We start from the raw sequence: 10,498 nt of genomic DNA, 5'->3' as shown, positions 1-10,498 counted from the left end.
GAAGGTTAAAAACAAATTTGACTCTCAGGAAAATGAGTGAGGAACTTAGAAGCACCTCTGATTCATTGTTTTCTTTTTTTCTAGGAGAACAGCTAAGATTCCTTCAAGGGCTCTTCTGCAAATGTTTGCCTCGCTTAAAACTGTTTTTATTCAATTTGGCATCTGAAAACAGGACACAATCCGTGTGTAAAAAGTCTGTCAAATGTTCTTTACTTGCTAAGTTGGTTTGTGTTTGTTTGTTTGTTTTTTCCCATGTCTTTCTTGTGCAATTACTCTGCAGGGACCATGTAGCTGTGGATGGTTGGCTAAGCATGACACATGGTAATTATTGTTCTGTCTTTCCGGCATTCATAAAAAGCAATCAGATTCCAAAAGGAAGGAAAAAAAACCCACGGTGTTGGGTAAGTCTTTATTAGCCTTTCACGATTAAAAATTAAACAGCCAAGTCCAAAAAAGAGAATAAAAAGAAAGGGAATGGAGCAGAGAGAGGGAAAATGAGGCTCAATCTTCTCAGAAATCAGAAAAATACACACAAGTAGCCTTCACCTAAGACTTAACTGCAATTCCGTGACGTGGTTCCTCATGCTGATGGAATCCTGTGTGCTAGGAAGTACGTGGAAGGGTTTATAACGAATTTCCTTGCTTACTAATGAAAGCAAACCTATGAAATTGGTGCTATAGTCACAACCGTGTTATAGATTCGAAAAGTGAGGCTTATAGGTGGAAGGTATCAGCAGATGTTCAAATAACAGCAGAGCCCACATGTGAGTCCACAGCCGCGTTTGGACTCCAAGCCCCTCACTCTCAATGACCACTATGAAAATTATACTAATGAAAACAGTATCTAATACCCATTCTCATAGTTTAATAGTTTAGGCGAGATGGTGGAACTTTCATGATTGTGTTGCTTTTATTTTTCAGCAAACATATGAGACATTATCAGAACTGTAAGTAAGCCCTGCTTATCAATCCTGAAAATTCTCATTCCATGATTTTTTACTGTAATTAGTACATGTCCTAGATGTATACATGAGTTGATAACCATTCATGAAAGAGGACAGAAACACCAGTAAGACAATTTCAGGGACTACCATTTTTCTTTTCTTTTCTTTTCTTTTTTTTAATTTATTTTCAGCATAACAGTATTCATTGTTTTTGCACCACACCCAGAGCTCCATGCAATCCGTGCCCTCTCTAATACCCACCACCTGGTTCCCCCAACCTCGCATCCCCCGCCCCTTCCAACCCCTCAGATAGTTTTTCAGAGTCCATAGTCTCTCATTGTTCACCTCCCCTTCCAATTTCCCTCAACTCCCTTCTCCTCTCCATCTCCCCTTGTCCTCCATGTTATTTGTTATGCTCCACAAATAAGTGAAACCATATGATAACTGACTCTCTCTGCTTGACTTATTTCACTCAGCATAATCTCTTCCAGTCCCATCCATGTTGCTACAAAAGTTGGGTATTCATCCTTTCTGATGGAGGCATAATACTCCATAGTGTATATGGACCACATCTTCCTTATCCATTTGTCCATTGAAGGGCATCTTGGTTCTTTCCACAGTTTGGCGACCGTGGCCATTGCTGCTATAAACATTGGGGTCCAGATGGCCCTTCTTTTCACTACATCTGTATCTTTGGGGTAAATACCCAGTAGTGCAATTGCAGGGTCATAGGGAAGCTCTATTTTTAATTTCTTGAGGAATCTCCACATTGTTCTCCAAAGTGGCTGCACCAACTTGCATTCCCACCAACAGTGTAAGAGGTTCCCCTTTCTCCACATCCCCTCCAACACATGTTGCTTCCTGTCTTGCTAATTTTGGCCATTCTAAGTGGTGTAAGGTGGTATCTCAATGTGGTTTTAATTTGAATCTCCCTGATGGCCAGTGATGATGAACATTTTTTCATGTGTCTGATAGCCATTTGTAAGTCTTCATTGGAGAAGTGTCTGTTCATATCTTCTGCCCATTTTTTGATATGATTATCTGTTTTGTGTGTGTTGAGTTTGAGGAGTTCTTTATAGATCCTGGATATCAACCTTTTGTCTGTACTGTCATTTGCAAATATCTTCTCCCATTCCGTGGGTTGCCTCTTTGTTTTCTTGACTGTTTCCTTTGCTGTGCAGAAGCTTTTGATTTTGATGAAGTCCCAAAAGTTCATTTTCGCTTTTGTTTCCTTTGCCTTTGGAGACATATCTTGAAAGAAGTTGGACTACCATTTTTATCAAGAAAATGGATATAAACATAGTCTTTGACTCTAATTGTATCCTTCCTTTTTAGTGCTCACATTTCTCCTCTTGTTTTGCCAGTCACTACTCGAAGTAAAAGTCCACGAACCAAACAACACCAAATATTTAACTTGGTTTCAATCCCAGACATTAATGATGAGATTTATTTTATATGGATGGGGAAAAAAACAATAAAAATCATATTGTAGGGATGCCTGGGTGGCTCAGTCATTAAGCGTCTGCCTTTGGCTCAGGTCATGATCCCAGGGTCCTGGGATCGAGCCCCGCATCTGGCTCCCTACTCTGCAGGAAGCCTCCTTCTCCCTCTTCTACTCCCTCTGATTGTGTTCCCTCTCTCAATGTCTGTCAAATAAATAAAATCTTTTTTTAAAAAATCATATTGTAATACATACACACACCTTTCTTAGTGACTGAATTTAAAAGCAAACTTATTTTTGTCATTTTGGGGATTTTATTATCCTAGAGGGTACAGGGAAGTGCTTACATGATACAAGGTTAGAAGTCTGAGACCTACATTCCAATCCTTTCACTCACTGGCAGAATTCCCAGACCTCTGTTCCACATGGATTAGGAGGCGCTGGACCTTTTCTGTTTGGAGCCTCTGCACACTAACACCTGGGTATTACTGCTTCTGGGTCCCAAAGCTGAACTCCTCCAAACTTGGATTTGTGGGGGCTCATGTCGCATCAAGCCAGGCCTCCTCAGCACACTTCACAGATCTTCTAATCTACTCCTTTGTCTTCCTACTCTCCCTGGGTCCTTAGCCCTACTTCTGCTGAACTTCTGCTTCAGTGCATGAATGTACTGTTTTAATGAAATCTCAGAGACCACTGGGTGGAGGGTTCCCTCCCACCATCTCTACTCTGTGTGAACTTCCCAGAAGAAACTGGGCTGGTCTTCACTAAACTCAATCACACTACTCAATCTCTCAACCCAGTCTTACAACCTACTCTAAAATCCAGCTTCCTCTTTATGATTTCTAATATAGTATCTTCTCTCCTCCCCACTTTTCTCAGACATGCCTAATCATTAAACGTGGGGAAATATTTTCCACTGGCTGCTGTCCCCTTTCTTAAGCTACTTAATCCTATAAACTTCATATACTCACTCATCTCACATTTGCTGCACAAACCCCCACGGTATTAGATTTTCAGCAGTGCTATAACAAGCTGCCACGAGCGGGGTGTATTAAAACAAACAGAAATTTATTCTTTCACAGTTTCAGAGGCTGGAAGTCTGAAATCAAGGTGTCAACCTCAGGGTCATGCTCTCTCCTGGCTCCCAGAGCTTGCCAATCATCCTTCATATGCCTTGTCTTTGCTCTGCCCCCATCATCATGTGGTGGTCCCCTCTGAGTCTCTGTTGTCCCCTCTTCTTACACAAGGAGACTAGTCATATTGGATTAAGGGCCCATCCTACTCCACTATGAGATTATGTCTACTGAAGACCCTATTTTCCAAGTAAAATCATTTACAGGTATGGGGTTGGGGCTTCTACAGATCTTTTTGAGGCACACAATTTAACCCATAACAAACACAGAAGGCAATACATAGTCAACACCTCAATGTTTACATCTGATGGTCATTCGACAGTGTTCCTTACCCTTGTACCCATGAAGATGAAAGGAACTAAGCTCTCAAAGCCTGCCAACAGCTTCCGACATCTTCAGTAGCATTCTTTTACCTTTTTTTTCTTTTTAGCCTTTCTGCAGCAACTGACCCACTGCTAGGAACTCTGTGTTACAATCTACTCTTTTCTTTCCTGACTTTTCTTTTTCTAAAATCCTCTATTTATTTATGTCCCTTGGCACTTTTTATTTCAAGTACTGACCTTCCCTTTAATAAAAATATCCACCCTTTCAGCTTTATCCTAGATGTATGTTTCTAGCCATGACCTCCCTATCCTGGATCTATCTACTCCATTTCAACATGTCAAAACCCAAGTTGATGACTTATCTTCCTAATACACTTGGCCCACTCTTTCTTTTCATTTCTCTTACTAGATACCCAGTTCAGAATGTTAGCGCTTGTTGAATTGGATAAAGAGGTGCTATAAATACACAGTGGAATATGACTCAGCCATCAGAAAGAATGAAATCTTGCCATTTGCAATGACATGGATGGAATCAGAAGGTGTTAGACCGAGCGATGTAAGTCAGTCAGAGAAAGACAAATACTGTATGACTTCACTCATAGGTGGATTCAAGAAACAAAACAGATGGACATTGGGAAAGGGAAGGAAAAATAAAATAAGATGAAAACAGAGATGGGGGTAAACCATAAGAGACTCTTAACTCTAGGAAACAAACTGAGGGTTGCTGGAGGGGATGGGGTGGGGAGAAGTGGTAACTGGGTGATGGACGTTATGGAGGGCACATGATGGAATGAGCACTGGATGTTATATTGCCTATAACACTACATTCCATCCCTGAATCCAATAATATACTATATTTTAACTATATTGAATTTATTTTTTTAAGATTTTATTTATTTATTTGAGAGAGAGAGAGAGGTAACAAGAATAGGAACATAACAGGGGGAGTGGGAGAGGGAGAAGCAGGCTTCCCCGATGAGCAGGGAGCCTGACGTGGGGCTTGATCACAGGACTCTGGGATCATGACCTGAGCAGAAGGCAAACACTTAACGACTGAGCCACACAAGTGCCATAACTACATTGAATTTAAATTAACATTTTTAAAACAAAAGAATTCTAAATTTGTTATCTCTCAAAATATTTTTGCATTTATAGTTGAAGAGAGTTCACTTCTTCATAATGTTGATTTTCCCTCCCCTACAACATGATGAAACTCTGCTTATTTGGGTCACTTCTATATCCTTTAATAAACTCTGTATGTTTTACTTTAATAGTCTTCCATGTCTTTTGCGAGGTTTTTTGCCATAGCAAAGAATTTCCATTACAACTTAATAGGATCTATTTTAAAATATATTTTCAACTTAATTTTTGCTGTATATAGAAGCACTATTAACTTTGTATCTTAATTTAAACTTTGCTGAACTCTTATTTATTCTAATTGTAAACTTTTAAAATTTTCCAAACAATAAATGCATCTGCAAAAAATGAGTTTAAAATATCTGTTTTCTTACAATTCTTAAAATTCTCTGAAGTTGAATTCCCAGCATAAAACCCACTTGTTCCTAATGTAGTCTCATCCTCTGACTTTTCTTTTTTATAGCACCCCGCTTCTTTTTATGGTGCTGCATTAAATCTCTCATAGCTCATATTTCCTTATATAGCCTCTCTCCAAACTGCCTTTTGTCCTGTTTATTTGGTCATTAATTTTAAAAGCACACAACTAAGCTACACTCAGTTTCCTGACCTCCAGACACTGTGAGTTAATGAATGTTTTATTTTAAGATGCTAAGTTTTAGGGTGATTTGTTACACAGCAATAGATAACTAACACACACACATCTATTTCTTTGTATCTCCTAATAGACCAGAAGCCCTTTAAAGTCAGGACTGCATTGCTTACCTTTTATCTACAGCTCCTAACCTAGTGTTTGGGCCACTGCAAGAATTTAAAAACAGACAACGTTGAATTGAATCACTGAATACTACGTGTGTGACCAAAGTCAGTCCAGTCTGGGGGTGGCTTGCTATTCCCCAGGCCCCCTTTCCCAACACACACACACACACACACACACACACACACACACACCTTAGAATACAAAACTCCTGTGCCATAAAAAGTCAGTCTGCCAATTAAGCTCTCTTCAGTGATTTATCTTTTCTAATCTAAATGACTTAATAACTTTAGAGTGAAAGTCAGGTAGGGTTAATTTTCAGAAGACCCTCAGGGAAAGATGCTAAACCTTCTGGTCTTCTCCTGAACTGTCTCCTTCTTTAGACCATCCACAACTTTTGTCCAGACCCCTCAGGTTTCACTGTATTCAGGATTTCTCAAAGCGGGCAATTCAGATGTCCACTGAAGTTTGAAAACCACTGTTCAGCTAATGCAAATTCTCATTTCTCTAGGCTTTTCACAACTGACCTACTTTTGACTGATTATCCTCAAGTGACATTGCAGGAAGACAAGACAAATAAAATTTCGGTCACTACCAGCCACCTTGAGCAGCACACACTCTCATATGTGTGTGGAGGTGTGTGCACACCCAGAGGGATCTAACCTATCACACACATTGCTTTAAATGAGTGTATTCAATATGTTGTAGGACCTATAGGACAGAAGCCAATCCCATGAAAGGCTTAGTGGCACTCCCTCTAAAAGGAAGACCTCCAGAATATAAGTTCTGAAGCCAAACCCCAGCTGTGCTACTTAGGGGCTCAGTGTCACTAGGCAAATCATTGAACTTCTCTGGCCTCAGATTTTCCAGCTATCAAATGGAGGGTGACAATAAAGATCCTTATTTCTTAGGGTTGTTGTAAGGATTAAATACAATACTCAACACCGGTGAATACATGCTCCAACGTTAGCAAGAATCAGGATCACCTGGAGAGTTTACTATAATTACACAGGTGGCTGGACCCCACTCCTGGAGTTTCTGATTCAGTAGCTCTGGGGTGACCTGATTCGGTAGCTCTGGGGTGGCCTGATTCAGTGGCTCTGGTTTACACCGTAACAATCCCCAGCAGATTCTGATGTGGCTGGTCAGAGAACCACTGATCTATAAAAAATGCACAGAGCGATCCCCTGCACAGAGTAAGCCCTCAATAAATGTTAGCAACTATTATTTCTAAAGCTTAGTTCTCAACATATCAAATCTCTTTTGGGGGGAATTGACTTACCTTTAAGATACTCCAGTAAAATGACAGTTGTTGTTTTTTTTTTTTAACTCATCTTGATACTTTTGCCCTCCTAAGAACCATCATGAAAATCCTTAAGTAATTGCTTACATGGGGGGGGGCGCTGAATTTTCTCAACTGTGTATCACTGGTTTTACTATTTAAAACAAAGTAAGAAGTAAAAATCAGATTAGAGACTATAGTTATCTTTATTAACCTTGTTACCCTAAAACATCTTTTCTGGCAGTTTCTTTTTACCATCTCTGCCCATCTCCCAATTACCCCAGTTATCAATAAAATTTACTTCCCAGATAAGAGATAACATAGGATTCCCTGTCCATCTTTTAGAGAGTACCTGAAAAGTTTTGGATTTTGTGACTCCTTAAAATGAACAGAAGGAGGGATTTAAAAATCCACCCTGAATCTCTGTCTACCACACTCTTCCTGTCCTTTCTAACCTCTGGCTGTTCTATCCTTAGTAGGATAATCACAACTGTCCTTCATTTCTTATTCTTTGTCCAGACATCGTGAACCCTGCTCTCTCCTCACTACTTCCCAAATGAACTGCCACAAGGACGACATTTGACTCCGTAGGGTTCAGCCTCAGGCTTCCCAGGCTGCCTTGCTGGGTCCAACTTAGGCTCTTCTCTGGCCCTTGCTCAGAGGGCCCTACTCCACCCCCTTCTGGTCCTGCGAAAATGCCCTTTAAACATAGCCCTCTGCTGCCATCTGGTGGTCAAAGGGGCTCACATTTTACTGGGTCTCTCCCAGGCATCCACAGCATGTTAACCGTGGGGCTTGTCACCTGGCAGGATCGTCATGATCTCTGAAGTGAAGCAGGGAGCGAGAAGGGGGCTGGGAGACCGAACCTTAATTGTAAAGTCTGAGATAAAATGTTTTGGGATAAAAAACCTGCAATGTGAGATTCATTCTCCCCCAGCATAGAGCTCTGCATTTAAATTGTAAATTGTTAGTTACTCTAAATTTTCTTGACTTTCAGTTAGACTAAAATGACCAAGAAACTTCCAGTGGCTTTTTTATGCAACTCAGTTCTCATCTTTTTTTCCTCAGTGATCTGTTGGATAGGATTTGTGTCTCCAACTGCATGGGAACACCCATGAGGACCAAGACAAGAATCTGGGTTTACATCCTGTAATAACAGTGTATATGAGTGTAAGAGCCATAAGTCAGATAGCATCTGTAGAATTTCTTTAAAGGTTCTTACCTTGAACTTCAAAATATAAGCAAACCTATACCAACATGTGGATCTGCCATACTGTTTTCATATTTATGTTCATCTCAGGAACTCATTTCTAATATTCATAATGCAAGCTTGAAAATAGGTTTGCCTCCCCCCCCCCAAAAGAAACAGTCCTAAACTGGGAACCTCATTAAGAAATGGGTTAAGAATAGCAGAAAAAACAACATGTAATAAGAAAAATCACAAAATAATCAAAATCTAAGAGTAACTCAAAATAGCAGTGAAAACTTCATTATGCACACAAAAACCTTCAGAGTAAGTTTGTAGTCTATCAAACTGTGAGTGTTTATTTTAAAAACTAGACTTTAACACCTGAAAATAATATCACATTGCATGTCAATTAGAAGAAGAGAAAAAAATTAGAATTGAAAAGATGTGTCTATTAACTCGATCTGAGTGAACCAGAACCGGGAACCCACCACTCTTGAGCATAGAGTATGAAACACTGTATGCTTCATTTCATGAACATACATTTCCTGTGTAGGGAAAAAACACAGGATAGTGTTAAATACAACTTTTCCAATGAAAATTTGGGGTAAATGAATTGAATCTACTTTCAACCCAACTCTATGCTTTAAATCAATGTTCTCAAAGAGGAAGGTCTTGCCTTTAAGGGGACATTTGACAAAATAGAAGCATTTTTTTATTGTGCTACTGGCATCTAACAGGAAGAGGTCAGGGATGCTGCTCAACATCCTACAAAGGACAGCGGCCTCTCACCCTTCCCCCAACACACAAACAGAGAAGGATCCAGCCCAAATCAATACGGCCAAGGTTAAGATACTTGGCATTAAACAATCATAAATCATCTTTGTGCAAAAAGATTAGTATATTAAAACGGAGATGTAATAAAGTCCACTTCTACCTGCATCTCTAGTTTCTTCCGCTCTCTCTCCATTCCCTACTTCCAGAATGAAATAGTTTTTATTTCCTATGCTGGCTGAGAAGAAGACACTTTTAGAGGCTTCCATTTGGTCTTCCCCACTGAACTAGGTTGAATAATGTCCCCTTCCCCTCAAAACTCCTCTTTCCTGACATCTATTGCTCAATAGGGTCTTTGCAGATGCAACCAGTTAAGGTGAGGTCATATTGGAGCAGGTTGAGCCTTCAATCTGAAATGACTGGTGCCCTTAGAGGGGAACACACACCAAGACAGATTCATAAGGAAGATGGCCATGTGACAAGACTGGAGTTTCGCAACTGTAGCTAGGGAACTCCAAGGACTTTGGGCAACTACCATAAGCTAGAAAAGAGGCATGGAACTGACTCTCCCTCTGAGACTCCAAGAAGGATCCAACCCTACCAACACCTTGAATGTGGACTTCTGGCCTCCAGAACTCTGAGAATAAAATTTGTTATCTTAAGCCACTCAATTTGTGGCATTTTGTTATGGCAGCCTCAGGAAGCAAATACACCTATCTTAGTAGTTCTTATCCAAGCCAAGGAAACACATGCAAGTTATGCCAACTCTCATGTCTATTCCAAGTATATATTCAGAGACTAGACATGAACACCATATGGATCTACAGACTAGTAGACGATGAACTGGATCTAGGCCAAGATCTTATTTATTACCTGGCCCTCAAATGCCCCAGCTGTGACACAGGGGCCATGATGATGCTTTAGGTCTCTGTATCAACTTCTATCCTGTGTCCAACAGACCTTAAAATGTTTGGGCATTCCCCTTTTCCCACTGTGTAATTACCTGGGTTAATGGCCAGAGATCCCTCTGGAGGAGGTCTGTGGGGATAGATACAATGTACACCTGCCATGATATTGCTATTTGTATGCCTACTAATGTAATGACTGCAGACCATCAGCTCAAAGGACATGTTGGTGATGTTGGTGTGCCCCTCACTAGCATATTCCTTGTTGCCTTTAATTTAACCTTTATCGTGTTCTCCAGTCTCATAGTAAACCTCATGCACGCCTAATTTTCTGAATCTTTTCACTCCTTTTACATCATGTACCATGGCTTTTTTGGCCTTTGTGACAATGTATGGGCCGCTGCTTTTGCATGCTTCTAGCAGCTATCTTAGCAGCATGTTCACATCTCTTGGGATTCTTACCAGGGTATTAAAAATCCTGTATTCCCAAAGAGTGCTACCGAATATTCTTTCTTATCTAACTTCATGTTTGGCCCCACTTCACCAAGTACCCTCAGAATCCAATCCTGTGTATACTGTCCTAGCTCCTGTGGGTAGATGTGGTGAGGTCCTGCAGCTC

The sequence above is a fragment of the Enhydra lutris genome, unplaced genomic scaffold, assembly GCF_002288905.1.
Source record: "Enhydra lutris kenyoni isolate GAN:26980312 unplaced genomic scaffold, ASM228890v2 scaffoldscaffold57, whole genome shotgun sequence".
Taxonomy (NCBI): Eukaryota; Metazoa; Chordata; class Mammalia; order Carnivora; family Mustelidae; genus Enhydra; species Enhydra lutris.
Note: the sequence above shows the minus strand (reverse complement) of the source record.